This window comes from Haliaeetus albicilla, chromosome 16 (assembly GCF_947461875.1).
Source record: "Haliaeetus albicilla chromosome 16, bHalAlb1.1, whole genome shotgun sequence".
Classification (NCBI taxonomy): Eukaryota; Metazoa; Chordata; class Aves; order Accipitriformes; family Accipitridae; genus Haliaeetus; species Haliaeetus albicilla.
The window spans coordinates 16,790,846-16,802,932 of record NC_091498.1 but is presented as its reverse complement, the minus strand read 5'-3'; the positions used below and the strand labels follow the sequence as shown (position 1 = coordinate 16,802,932).

Here is a 12,087-nt window from a genome sequence, read left to right as displayed (position 1 = left end):
CTACAACTACCAGTCTGCATCACCTCAACAGGACCCCAATTGCAAGTTGCAGAGAAAAGAGGGAAGGATTCGAGCATACCAAAGCTTAAGCTTCTGCTACAAAGACAAGACCCAAACACTTTGGGAATTGGCCAGAGATGACCAGGTGTTCTGGGGCAGGAGCTGCCTCTTTCTAGGTACTGCACAAGGAGTGTTGGCCTCAGGTGGGACTTCCAGCCTGTCGCATGAATCACAGCAGCAAGTTCACTTCCTCCCTGACCTAACCTGCAGCCTCTCCAGCTACAGCCAACGGGCTGATCCAAATAAAAGAGCATTGATAATAACTTTATTTGACATATGGCATGTCCCATGATCAGAATTGACAACTCAGATGCAACAGCCCCACAGTAGCCACTTCTCTGTAAGCACTGCTCCCATTTCTACCTTTGCCCTACTTCTGCAGATAGTATGTTAAGGAAATAAGCACTGAGTTGTAAAGCCACGTACTTCCTAACTGAGAAGCCCTGAGCCCAGGCAGAGCTCCCCTGTCTGCTACCTGTGCAGGCACCGTGCTCCTCTCCCCGTCCCGCCGCGAGCTGACCATCAAGTGAGATGGCAGCAGCAGGGGACAAGGAGACACACTGGCATCAGGCTGGTTGGTTTTGCTGGGTGTGCACTCAGCAGGGGCAAAGATTACACAGCCAGAAGGAGACAGCAGATATCTCAGCTGGTAAGCACCAAGTATCCTGTTCTGCAAGAATAGACCACACAAGGCATGTTGCTATGAAAAATGCTTTATGGCAGTGTGGCGTGGGCACCTAGGTGCCCTCAACAAGCTCTGTATGAAGGCACTGGGTCACCAAAAGCAGAATGCTTCCTTTTGCCCTGCAGTGCTCAGGAAATTACACCCTCAAAGGCTTTCTCTGCCTTCCTCAAAGGCCTTCTGCTTTCCTAACCCTTCAGGCGATCAAATCGCTCCATAAAACCCGACTTGTGCTTGCGCACACCCTGCCACAATTCCAAACAACAAGAATTTCAGGAATGTGGTTGTTGGTGCTGTTAAGGTGAGCACGGTACCAAACACACCAAGCATTGTAACTGGAACACGAGGAGCTGGCTGACTGGTTGAAAATGGTGATGACAGAGATCTCATTAGTTATTTAAGGAGTCACAGCAAAGGCCAGCTACTAAACTAAAAGAGTGCCTGGTAAAGACCACCCATAAGGAATGAGCTCACTCAGATTCCCAAGGTTTGTCTGTCTCACTAGCACCTCTTCTATCTAAGGAGAAAACGGGATCTCTAGGTTTTATGTGCTGAGCATGGCACTGTTCTGCATGGGACCGATGTGGACAGCGATGAGGCAGTTATGGGGGAAAAGAGCTGTCCCTCAAAAAGGGGACAGGAAAGAAAGAGCTCACTTGGACTCCAAATGCACTTCAAGTAGGGGTCCTGCCATAATGTAGAATTTATGTTGATCAAAAGCACACTGGGAGCTATTGAAAACTCAAGAGAGATCAGACATTCTTCTCTCCAGCCCTCTGGCTAACTCCAATTCACCAAAATGCCACTTTCTTTATGTCAAATTCTGTCACTAGCTCCCAAACTGGCTTGTGCTGTTTTACAGCAGACAGTGGAGTGCTTCTTTAGGGGGCTCAGTCTTGGATGGGAATCCCAGGTGCTGCAGAAATGAAAGTCTTTCTCTACAGCTTGCCAGTCCCCTGGGCACAGTGCCTCAATTTACCTTAACAAAAGCAAAGATATATCACAGTCCAAAGACAAACACAGGAGTTACTACTAGATTTTGTGATAACCATTCTCAGGTGATAACCACTACTTTAGACTGAGTAAACACCAACACACTAGCATGATAAACCAGAACAAGAACCAGCTGTCAGAGCTGTGATCCAATCCTTAAATGAGGCCCTATTCGGCTAGACTAATGGGGATCTCTATCCAGGGATTTAAGACCCATTTTTTCCCAGGGGGGAGATTTTTCCTCAGGGCCAGCATTTTTCCCGGGGGGGAATCCCTCCTCTTCATCATCCTCCCCCCCCCCAAGCACTTCATGTCATTCAAACTTATTAGTCACAATTTCTAGACCTTACATCACAGAAGACAGATAATCCCCCTTTAGTTCTAGAAAGTGGGATAATCCCAGGTCACAGCCAGCCCAAGGCACTGCCCGGCTGGAAAACAGTCAGAGTTGCCAGCAGTTTCCTTGGTGCTGATCTCTCTCACTCATGACAGACTCCATCAACAGCAGGTTCGAGCCTCACTCCCCAGACACACCGAGACACACCACTGACAGGCTGACTCACTGCCAAGCACCCTTCATATCAAAGCATGCGAGAGGCAGAAAACAGCCCCCACAAAATACAGTGTCCATTCCCTTACCAGCTCCAAATTCACTGGTGCTGGTGATTCCAAGTCCCTGCTTGGATAAGTACTGCAACAGTCATCTAGGTAGTGACATCCTACGTCTAGTTCTTACTCTGCCCTACCAGCAGACAAAGGGAAATAGCTGCTCTGTCACCAATCTGCTCCCCCAGCCTTCCTGCAGAAGCAATTGCCTTCTGTGGGACTGGGATGGGAACATGGCCTCAGGACTACCAGCCCTGGGGGGACCATAAGCCTTGGCAGCACGGCTGGCAGAGCCTGGCCTTGATCCCTAACCCCCACCTCTGTTAAGTGCAGGCAGCCTGGCTTCCAAGGCCACTTTGCCACACAGCCTCACACAGGACCCCTCCCCAAGAGCTCCCTGTCGTGCCCAAGCTGGATGACAGCTGGGACAAAGCATTGCCAATCCCCAGACTCCGTATCTTGGGCTCTTTGTCTCGATGTACAAAGCCTGGGAGGAGACACAGAAGAGACAGCCGCGTCTCTGCTGCCTGGGATGGATGCAGAGGTGACCTACACGCACAGTCAGTCTCCATGGGGATCGGTAACTGTTTGACTACACTTTGAGACCAGCCAGAAAAAAACCTCTCACTGCACAGAGCTACTTCTCAGGAAGTTTACCAAATCACACTATCCAAGTGCAAAACCAGGCCCCTCCGCCCTGCAGCTTTTTATTGTACCCAAGTGAAGAATGACACAGGCTTATGAAGCACTGTCCTACATTCAGAAATAGCGCATTCCTAGGGAGACAGGCACGCAAGCAGAGAGCAATGCTGACCTGACACGCAGACCCCTGCCTGCATCTCCGCAGGCACCGCAGGGTGCAGGCAGAGCTCTGCAGCACAGGCACTCACATATGCAGCCCCCGCTCCCGGGGCATCTGCAGCGTGTGTGGGCAGCGAGACACCGCAGCAAGTAACAGCACCTTTTGGAGACTGTTACTGGTTTGGATTTGGCTCTGGCAAGGGTGGCTTTGGAGGCTTGATGCTCTCCTCAAGACACAGGCTGCAGCTGGCATCAGGCAGCCAGAACCAGGTCTCTGCCCGCAGCTGTGAGGGCTCCAACTTGTCCAGTTGCTCAAAGAAATCTTTGTCCAGAGAAGCATCAGATATGGCAGTCTCAATAGCAGTAAACCTGACTGTGGCCAGGAAATCTTCCACTAGAAGATAGAGAAGCTGCATGTTACAATACAGTGGCTGATATCCTGTCAACTTGGTTCAACCCATAGTGAAACTGTGGCTCACAGGATGGGAGGAGCATCATGCTTCATGTCTCTAAGCAGGACTTCCCAATGCTTTTTCCACCACAGGAAAACTCACAGAAATGAGGGGGGAAAGCTCACAAAACCAAGAAGCAGCAGCAATCAGTTTTGTTTCTGTCCTAGTCAGACTCCTCTTTAATCCTACAGGACATGGCACAGCCATGCCTAGAAACTCTCCGTTCAAACACTGACATTTTGTGCTCTGCCCCTGCAAGAACGCCTCTCCCCTCCAGCCCTGACTCACAGCCGTCTCTTCCCTTTATGCAACCCCATTCCACTTCCTGCACAGCCGGCGGTCGCTCAGCACCAGCAAGAAACGCTGCCACATCAGTGCGCAGGCTAGCGAGACAGTCTGCTAGTGAGGCAGCTTTGTTTCTTCTGCACTCATGCTACTGCCTAAGTTCAAGTTACATTATTCCATTATTACTCTCCCCCAAACATACCCCCGTTTAAATAATAAATATCGAGCTATCTGAAATCAGAATCTGATGCTATAATTAGGCACCCCTAAAGCACACATTGCTGTGTTACACAACACAGCTCAGAGCTCCTGGGTACTGGGTGAAGCTATATTAGCATTTTATTCACATCATGAACAAACTCTTAAAGCAAAATCTCCCAAGTGTTCTTGGTTACTGAGCTTTGGTTCCGATGACAAGGCAGTCTCGGAGCTTGGAAACAGATTTCCCTGGTCTGAAACTAAACCAGAGATGAATTCCAATCACTAGTGAGTGTCAGTCTGCAAGACTAGACTAGAGTTAGCCAAAAGTAAATCTCCAGCACCTATACAAAGCGAATGTCATGTCCTTGGCACTAACTGTTTGCACAATATCTAACCCCATTTATTGCACACAGCTTGTTAATGCTGACACAGCTGGTCTCAGTCCTGTGCAAATCTCAATACCAAGCACTACTGCCAGACCAAGAAATGCCTTCAATTCATTTAAAGGATGAGCTTAAAACAAAAGCCAGGCTCCAAACTTCAAGGCTTCACTGCTCAGCCCCATTTCTGCTTTCTCTTCCCAGCAGCAACAGGGCAAGCTCCTGCCTTAATTTGTTCCTACAGCAGCACCAGGAAGCATTGAACTACCTGCAGTAACTCATTAATAAACTGGACAAATATTTCGTATTACTCATTTTCATCTCACTAACACAGTGATAGCTCTGTCCTTTTTAAAGGACTAGGTGTAAGGAAATGCCATGCTTTGCGGGAGGCCTATAGATACTGGTGGCAGTGAGAACCCTATGACATGTCCAGACAGCAGCGCTATGAGCTAGAGCCACAAGCTCTGTACGCAGCTCCCCCACCTATCTAGTGCAGTTTATAGCCAAGTATTTGCATATCTAGCTCCCACTGGATGCAGCAGGATTAAAATACTTACTTCTTTAAAAATCCAACCCTGGGGCCATCCCTCCTACTGACTTTGCTTGGCAAGAGCCTAACTGGGTAGCACAGGGCCAAAACCTTGCCAGCTGCACACCCAACCTGTACAGCTGTTTTGGAATCTGCATCTGCCAAACAACAGCATACGGAAAAAAAACCAAACAGGGTCAACGTTTTAGATGTGTCATTTCCCAAGATTACCATCAACTGTTAAGAACATTTATGTAATCAAAAGGGCAATACCAGTGGTCAAAGACAGCCCTTCAGCTGTCTCTAGTCAGCATCAGCCTTTCTAGAGAAAAGATTACCTAATTCAACCTAAAATTGAGAGCATTCTTCCAAACACAAGTTTTCTGCATTATCTGCAAGACACGATCTAAATAATTGAAAACTTCACTGAATCTAGGTCACTGACAGAGGTTTGTTTTTCAGCAAGATGTTCCAGAGGGATTAGCTAAATTTTTTTAATTCTTGCTGACTTCCAACGTCATACTTAAGGACACCCAATAGCAGATGGAGTGGATGAGATGAGAAGTAGGAATGACACTGACAAAGGCTAATTTCAGCTTGTTGAAGCTGGGCTCCTTCTCAGTCTCATGGAAGATAAAACCACAGCTGCAGGGGAATCACATCTGTGACTGCTGAAGGTCTACAGGTTAACTGTAAGAGATGTGCAAGAAGTCTCCAGTAAAGCAAGCTTATCTTCCATTTGCAGTGCAAGGATCCACACACACATCTCTACAGGTCTCCAAAACCACAATGGTTGAAAACCCATGCAGGGGGAGGAGAGACCAATTTCAGCTCTTCAGAGGATGAATCCATGGAATAACTTCTCCTGGCTGACTATGGAAGGAGCCCTAGTGGAAGTGCCACTGCTACATGCATGGTAGCCTTTCTGAGCATCTCCCAGCATAACACTCAGGCTCATTAGGTGTATACAGTTCATAGAAGAATTGAAGGCAAATCTTTTCCAACCCTTAAATATTTTTTGCATGTTTGCAGCCACTACATCAAGCAGTCCAGAGTCCAACGGTTGACCTTACTTTTGGGTATGTTGGTTTTTCCTCCCCTTTATTTATCTGCATGTAATAATAGCAAGTTACATAGAATCAGGAAATGGCATCGGCACAAAGTTCAAACTAATTTCCCTATTAAAGGCCTTGCGCAACCATTTTTACAGCAGGCCTTTAATGACATCTTTCGTCTAGTTACAAGGCTGAGATTACAGGCATTTTCAGGTAACTTAGGCGGGTCATCAATACTTTCTGGAAAACAAGTTTTCTTTTTCACATTTCTTTATCAAAGGAAATAGCGGTGATTATGCTCATTTCAGAGAAACTAGAAGGTGCTATATCCTCAAAAGGGTACAAATCATATGAAAAGCAATTTATCTCCACTTGGCACAAATAATTCCTCAAAGCTGCTTTATCACAAGCAAGGCACTTGCATCCTAAGTACTAGAAATGCAACAAACTAATGTATCAGCCAATGTTAAGCATCTACCAACTTCATCACACACCTACATTCAAGATCCCATATGAAATAAACAGTTTATTGCTCTGCTCAAGGTTTCCAGACAGCTTAAGTCAATCCAGCAACAATAAACTTCAAAGAAACACTGTGTAACCGCTTAAAAAGGCTGTGTTTAGAGCAAGTACTGGCTGTCCAGGCATGAAGTATCCAACTTCCAAGAACCTAATTGCGGTAGGATATCTCAAACTGCACGTAAGAACTGAGACATTAATATATGTTACATTTTAAAATCCTCACATTTTATTCCTCCCTCTCCAAATTCCATGTCATACGTTCAGGAGAACAGCATGGGAAAGGATGAAACACTTTAGATTAGAATTGTCCTATTTCTATTAGCCAAGGAGCTCCAGCCCTACAGATCTTGTGCAGAACTCTGTAGGCCAAATTCATCCCATGCTGTTATTTCAATGTTTCTAAAGAGGTTTTTTTCTTTTGTTTTTTAGTGCCCTGACTTTAATGGGAGTTTTGTACCAGTACTTTCTGCAGAATCAGACCTTCAATGCATTAGATGCCTAATGTCTTAAATGTTTAAAAACTTAACTGTTTTGGAGCAGAAGTCAGTATAGCAACTGGCCCTGTCAAAATCATTATCAGCAATTAAAACTGAGGCAGACATTCTCGAGATTATTCATCTCTAAGCTTCCTATTTTTTCTCATGTAAAACCAGATCATGGGATCAGACTCCTGAACTTTAAATTTTAAAGTGTTGATTTTCTTTTTTTAATTATTTAACAACCTGTACTGCTTGCATGCCTCTCCCACTGGTCAAGTAATTTCCTCGCAATTTGATTGCTGTGCACACCATGAGCCATATATTTGTAATATGCAACTCCCTGGGACACGCAGCCGTATCCACCAGCTACAGCAAAGTCAAACAATGGAGCCACTGTTTCAGTCTTTGTCTCCTGGCTCTCCTTCTCAGCTAAGGTTTTTGCATCTCAGCTTCCTTTCAGTGCTACTCGATCTAAGCAACCACTGCAGCTCTCCTTAAAGGTCCACTTTCTGGAGTCCTGGGACTTTGTTAACAAACAAACAAACAACGACAACAACAAAATCATTCCTGGCTTATAAAAAAAGAAGCTTAAACAGGAAGTAAGGTGTTGGAAGACAGAAAGACAGCTCAAAGTACACCAGATGGTAAATTCAGAATTTTTAAGCCAGTCACATAAATCTGGGAGCCTAAGTCTGGTTTGGAGAAGGTTGGGGAGTAGGGGAGTTTTATGTATATATTTCTGCAACTGACAGCTTTTTACCTGGCAGTATCAGAGAGCCATAGAAAAAGCCTCCTGTTAACCTGCAAACAATTTATGAGATCCACTCTTTAGATCATGCCGTTGCTCAGCCTTCAAGTCAGACGTAGACTCCTCTGTGTTTGGGTGAGCCTCCAGGCTGCCACATCACGCACCATTCTCCTCCTCCAAAAGGCAGGATGCCCTCCTCCCTGCATAAAACTGGCAGCTCCCCACGAGCCAGCTAACCCTGCAGCAACAGGGCTGCTAACCATCTGCTCTGACAGCACTCCCACGCACAGGCTGGCAAGGTAGACTCCTACCTAGTACAGATTTGAACCAAAGCCACTCATCACAGAGCTCAGCTCTCTCCCCTCACTTCCTCACACACAGACACAACCATCGCTCTTGCAGGGCAGGGGGATGCTGTGAACATCCCCTCCCACCTACTGCAGTTAAACCAAACAGCAACTCTGCAGAGCAACTCAGCCTTCCTGCTCTTCACTGCTGCAAAGAAGGATTGCACAGAGGAGGCCCAAGCACAGCAAAGCCACCGTAACATACAGTGCTGCCCAGCATCTTACAGTGGTGAGCAACCAGGCCATGGCAGCACACTATGTTGGGGCATCAGCAAGTTCTGGACATGCACCACAACACATGCTTGCAATCACTGTGCAGTGGGAACAAGGCATCTGGGATCCCCGTGTGGCTTGTAGGCACCCGAAAGGCCTGGCTCTGCAACGTATCAGGGCTTGCTACACCTTGCTTTTTCCACAGCTCTCTCCTGCCGAGGAACGGTTTCTGGTGGTTCATTTCCTGCCTGTCTTCATTCTTGTGGCAACAGGACTCTAGCCATCCAGTTAGGTCTGCTCTGTGCTGGGGAACATGTAAAATCATGTCACGGCTCCAGGATTTACTAGCTCAGGTCTGCCTTTGCTGATGCTTATGCTTTTTGAAGAATGTCTTAGCATTCACCTGGCTTTGAGCTACAAAAATGTTTCTGATCCATGCTGTTAACAAAGAGGGGTGCTAAAAATCCTCTTCTAATACCTGTGTCTCAAAGGAACAATGCCCCATGATCTGAACTAAAGAAGCCAGCACACAAGACTGAATTAGGCAATGCTTGTGTGGCCTGGCACTTCTTGGCAAAACTGAAACGCAAGCATAGGCTGATATTCAATTGATCCTGAGCCAGGATCAGAGCATTAGAAAAGCAGGGTGACATATAAACTCCCTGAAACTTCATGATTTGGTCTAGAAAGGTTTGGTTTTGAGCATTTGGATAAACTCAACCCCAAAACACAGAATGCAGATACAGATCTGCGCATCTACATCCTTCTGAATTATTTGCCACACTCCCACAATCACCCAAGTCACCGTACTTAATCCTCCCATCAAGACTTACCCTATTCTCTTAAGGCTGCCCAGACCCAGACCTCAGAACAAGCAATTTTTCACATTTCAGGAATGGTTTCAGCTGCAAGCTTTGGGTTTAGACACTGGTCACAACAGAGCTTTGGACCTCAGTCTCCCAGTCTGGTATTGCCCATTATAATTGGAGATAAGAGCATTTCCAAGGCAAGTACCCATATGAAGAACCCTCCAAATCTCAGCACACTCAGATCTAAATTCCAGGATCACCAGACTTAAAGGAAACTCAGATTCACCGGCACCCAGGTCAGCAGTGCTCTCTGTGTGTGTTCTGGCTCCCTGCTTCTCCTAGCTGCACTTTACTTTGGCGGGTCCATCTGTGCTATTTTTCTGTGGCTTGCGGCCACATGTCCAAGAGGACAAGTGCAGGAAGAATTAAAGGCTGTATGACTGCACAAAAGCATGCAACACACACAGCTCTGTATGCGTGCGTATGTGCATGGGCATGCGCACTGCCCTCCACAGAATTAACCACTGCATTTCAGGCAAATGTTGGGCAGAGTGTGTTCCCCCCGAGACATCAGTTACTCCCTCCTTGGGGCTCTTAGATGAAACAGGCTGTCGAGTGAGTGTTTGGGGAGGGAGCTGTTGGCCGCAGAGACCACCAATGCCTCCAGGTTGAACGGAGACAGGCAAGCTCCCTTCAAGGTCATTTGGCACATGGCCTGGGGATGCGAGATCATGCATGTCAGCAAGTGTAACGGGTCACAGAGACATCCCACAGCCTGAAGGTATCCTGCTGTGAGCTCAGGAACCCTGCCAAAGTGAAGCTTTCATTTCTGGAGCATCCTCAACCCACTCTTGCTTTCAGTATGCCCTTCTTCCTTTCCTCCATTTCTAGCAACACTGGATTCTGCTTGCTCCCTGAGAGAAATAGGGCAAACATAACCTGATTAACGAAGGGGATTTGGGCAGGAAGGGGCGGGGGGGAGATTAATATGCTGAGAAACACAGAGCCTTTCCCTCTCACATTAGCTCTTGTCTTTTCAATAATTAAAGCGTTCTGCGGTGACTCTGACTTTGGGATTCGCTATAAAAGCTTCTTGTAAACTCTCTCCCAGCATGCAGATATCAAAAGAAAGAGAACATTTGGTCTGACAAGCTGAAATTTCTTTCAGACTCTGGGTCAGTCAGAAGCTTAAAATCACTTGGATGTGAGCCTATGGCTCCATTTTAAAACATAAGGGTCCCTCTTGCTGTTGTTCATCAATAGACAGTCTGAATCCAGCCTTTATTTGGCTAGGCTGTCTTTGAAGCATGGTTTAGAAGTTAATGCAGGCTTTCTCCATTCCATAGACAGAAAAATCTCCAAGGCTGGCAGCAATTTGTACAGGCCTATATGAATAAGGAACATGCTACACAGGCTCTGGCTGCCCTCCAAGTCCATTTTGATGTTCTGCTTTCTTTCCATCCATTCTTGCTTGCTTACTGTAAGACATATAGATGTCAGAAATGCAAAGCTATCCACATGCAGAAAAGGTGCTTCCCCTGACCTTCCAAGGAGCTATTTTTGGCTGCTCTTATACGCCTAAGAACTCTTACGGAGGTCATGCACTGAACTAACTGGTCCTCAGTAACCTTTGCCTAAGAGATATGAAATGTTACAGAGATTATTTTTTTATTATTTTAATTCTCTCCATAACCTAATATCCTATTGACTCCAAATCTCCGGATATTGCTGTTACAAGGGTGCATATTTTAAAGGGGATACAAGACTGAGATTATTACCCAAGGAATCTATGTTCAACATTACATCTAAATATATACAAACAAGAAAAATAGTAAGGACATATCCTTAATCTAGAACTTTCCAAAATTTATTGAGTACCGTCAGCCTTCAACTGCCTTCACTTCTCAAGACCAAACCTGGAGATAGCCGCAGAAGTTTCAAAGTGAAACAGATTTCTTTTCCTTATTGTGCCACTCTGGGGGCACAAACGTTTGATGAGATTAAAAATGAAGGAACACTGGGTTAGCAGCCAAACACACAGACAGAATGGTAGTCCATAAAGAAAGCAACAGACCTAGCTCCTTCTGTCCGAACATGTAAATACACCACGTCACATCCCGGCAGTCAGAGACCTGGGCTCTGGTCTGTCCTGTGTCTCATGAATTCTAATGCTGACATTCTTCCACCAAACTGGCACTGACTGCCCTGTCTGCAAACATTCCAGTCCAGAGGCTGAGAGTGAAGCGATGGGTGATCCCCACTGCCCCAGCAACCCGTGCAAAGGTTTGTCATGGGGCAAGGAGTTAAGGCAGACCAAGGGGACTGCACATCCCTGTTGCCCCTCCAAAAATTGTTCGCCCTCACACAGTGAGCAAAAGATACAGCATGCTGGTATCTTTTCACTTATGACATCACAGCATTAAATATCAAAGATCTTCCACAAACACACAATGAATGCTACATAGACTATAGAATGTACAAAGCAGAAATGATGTACAACTAGCAAAAAGGATATGGAGAATATATCCTTTCTGTGAAGGGTGAAGTGTTCAGGAGACCCAGCCTCCAGAAGTCCAGCTCTTGTGCACACATGTGTGCACACACAGAGAATCTGTGACACTATCTCCCAGCACCTCACGTTATCATCATATTGGCATCTTTTAAAAGGGTACCTGCACTGAGATACTGCCTCTTAAGGCCAGAACTGCATAAGGTCTAGGGATACAACTGAATCTGGATAAAGTTACGAGAAAAACAACACAAGATTGGAGATCGCCAGTGAGAAATGGCGTACCTTGCATTTACCACCCCAGACACAGGATGCTGTTCCTCTTATTATAAGGCCCAAGCTAGAGAATCAACAGATTCTGCGAGTATCAGGATTCTCCCCATAGGGGCTAAAAGTCAGGTGCTTGTTCCCTT

General features: G+C 46.2%; 1 long non-coding RNA gene across 3 annotated transcripts in view; it reads right to left on the bottom strand.

Moving 5' to 3' along the window:
- The window catches only part of LOC138689267 (uncharacterized), a 44,517-nt gene that overhangs the window by 24,049 nt on the left and 8,381 nt on the right, over positions 1–12,087 (bottom strand). The window contains exon 1 of one of the 3 annotated variants that reach the window (XR_011328106.1): positions 11,960–12,061. The exons of 1 other annotated variant lie outside the window; for it this stretch is intronic. This is a non-coding gene — a long non-coding RNA (uncharacterized lncRNA). Of the gene's footprint in view, positions 1–9,189; positions 10,113–11,959; positions 12,062–12,087 lie in introns of those variants that run through there. One more of the 3 variants, XR_011328105.1, reaches the window with a different exon arrangement.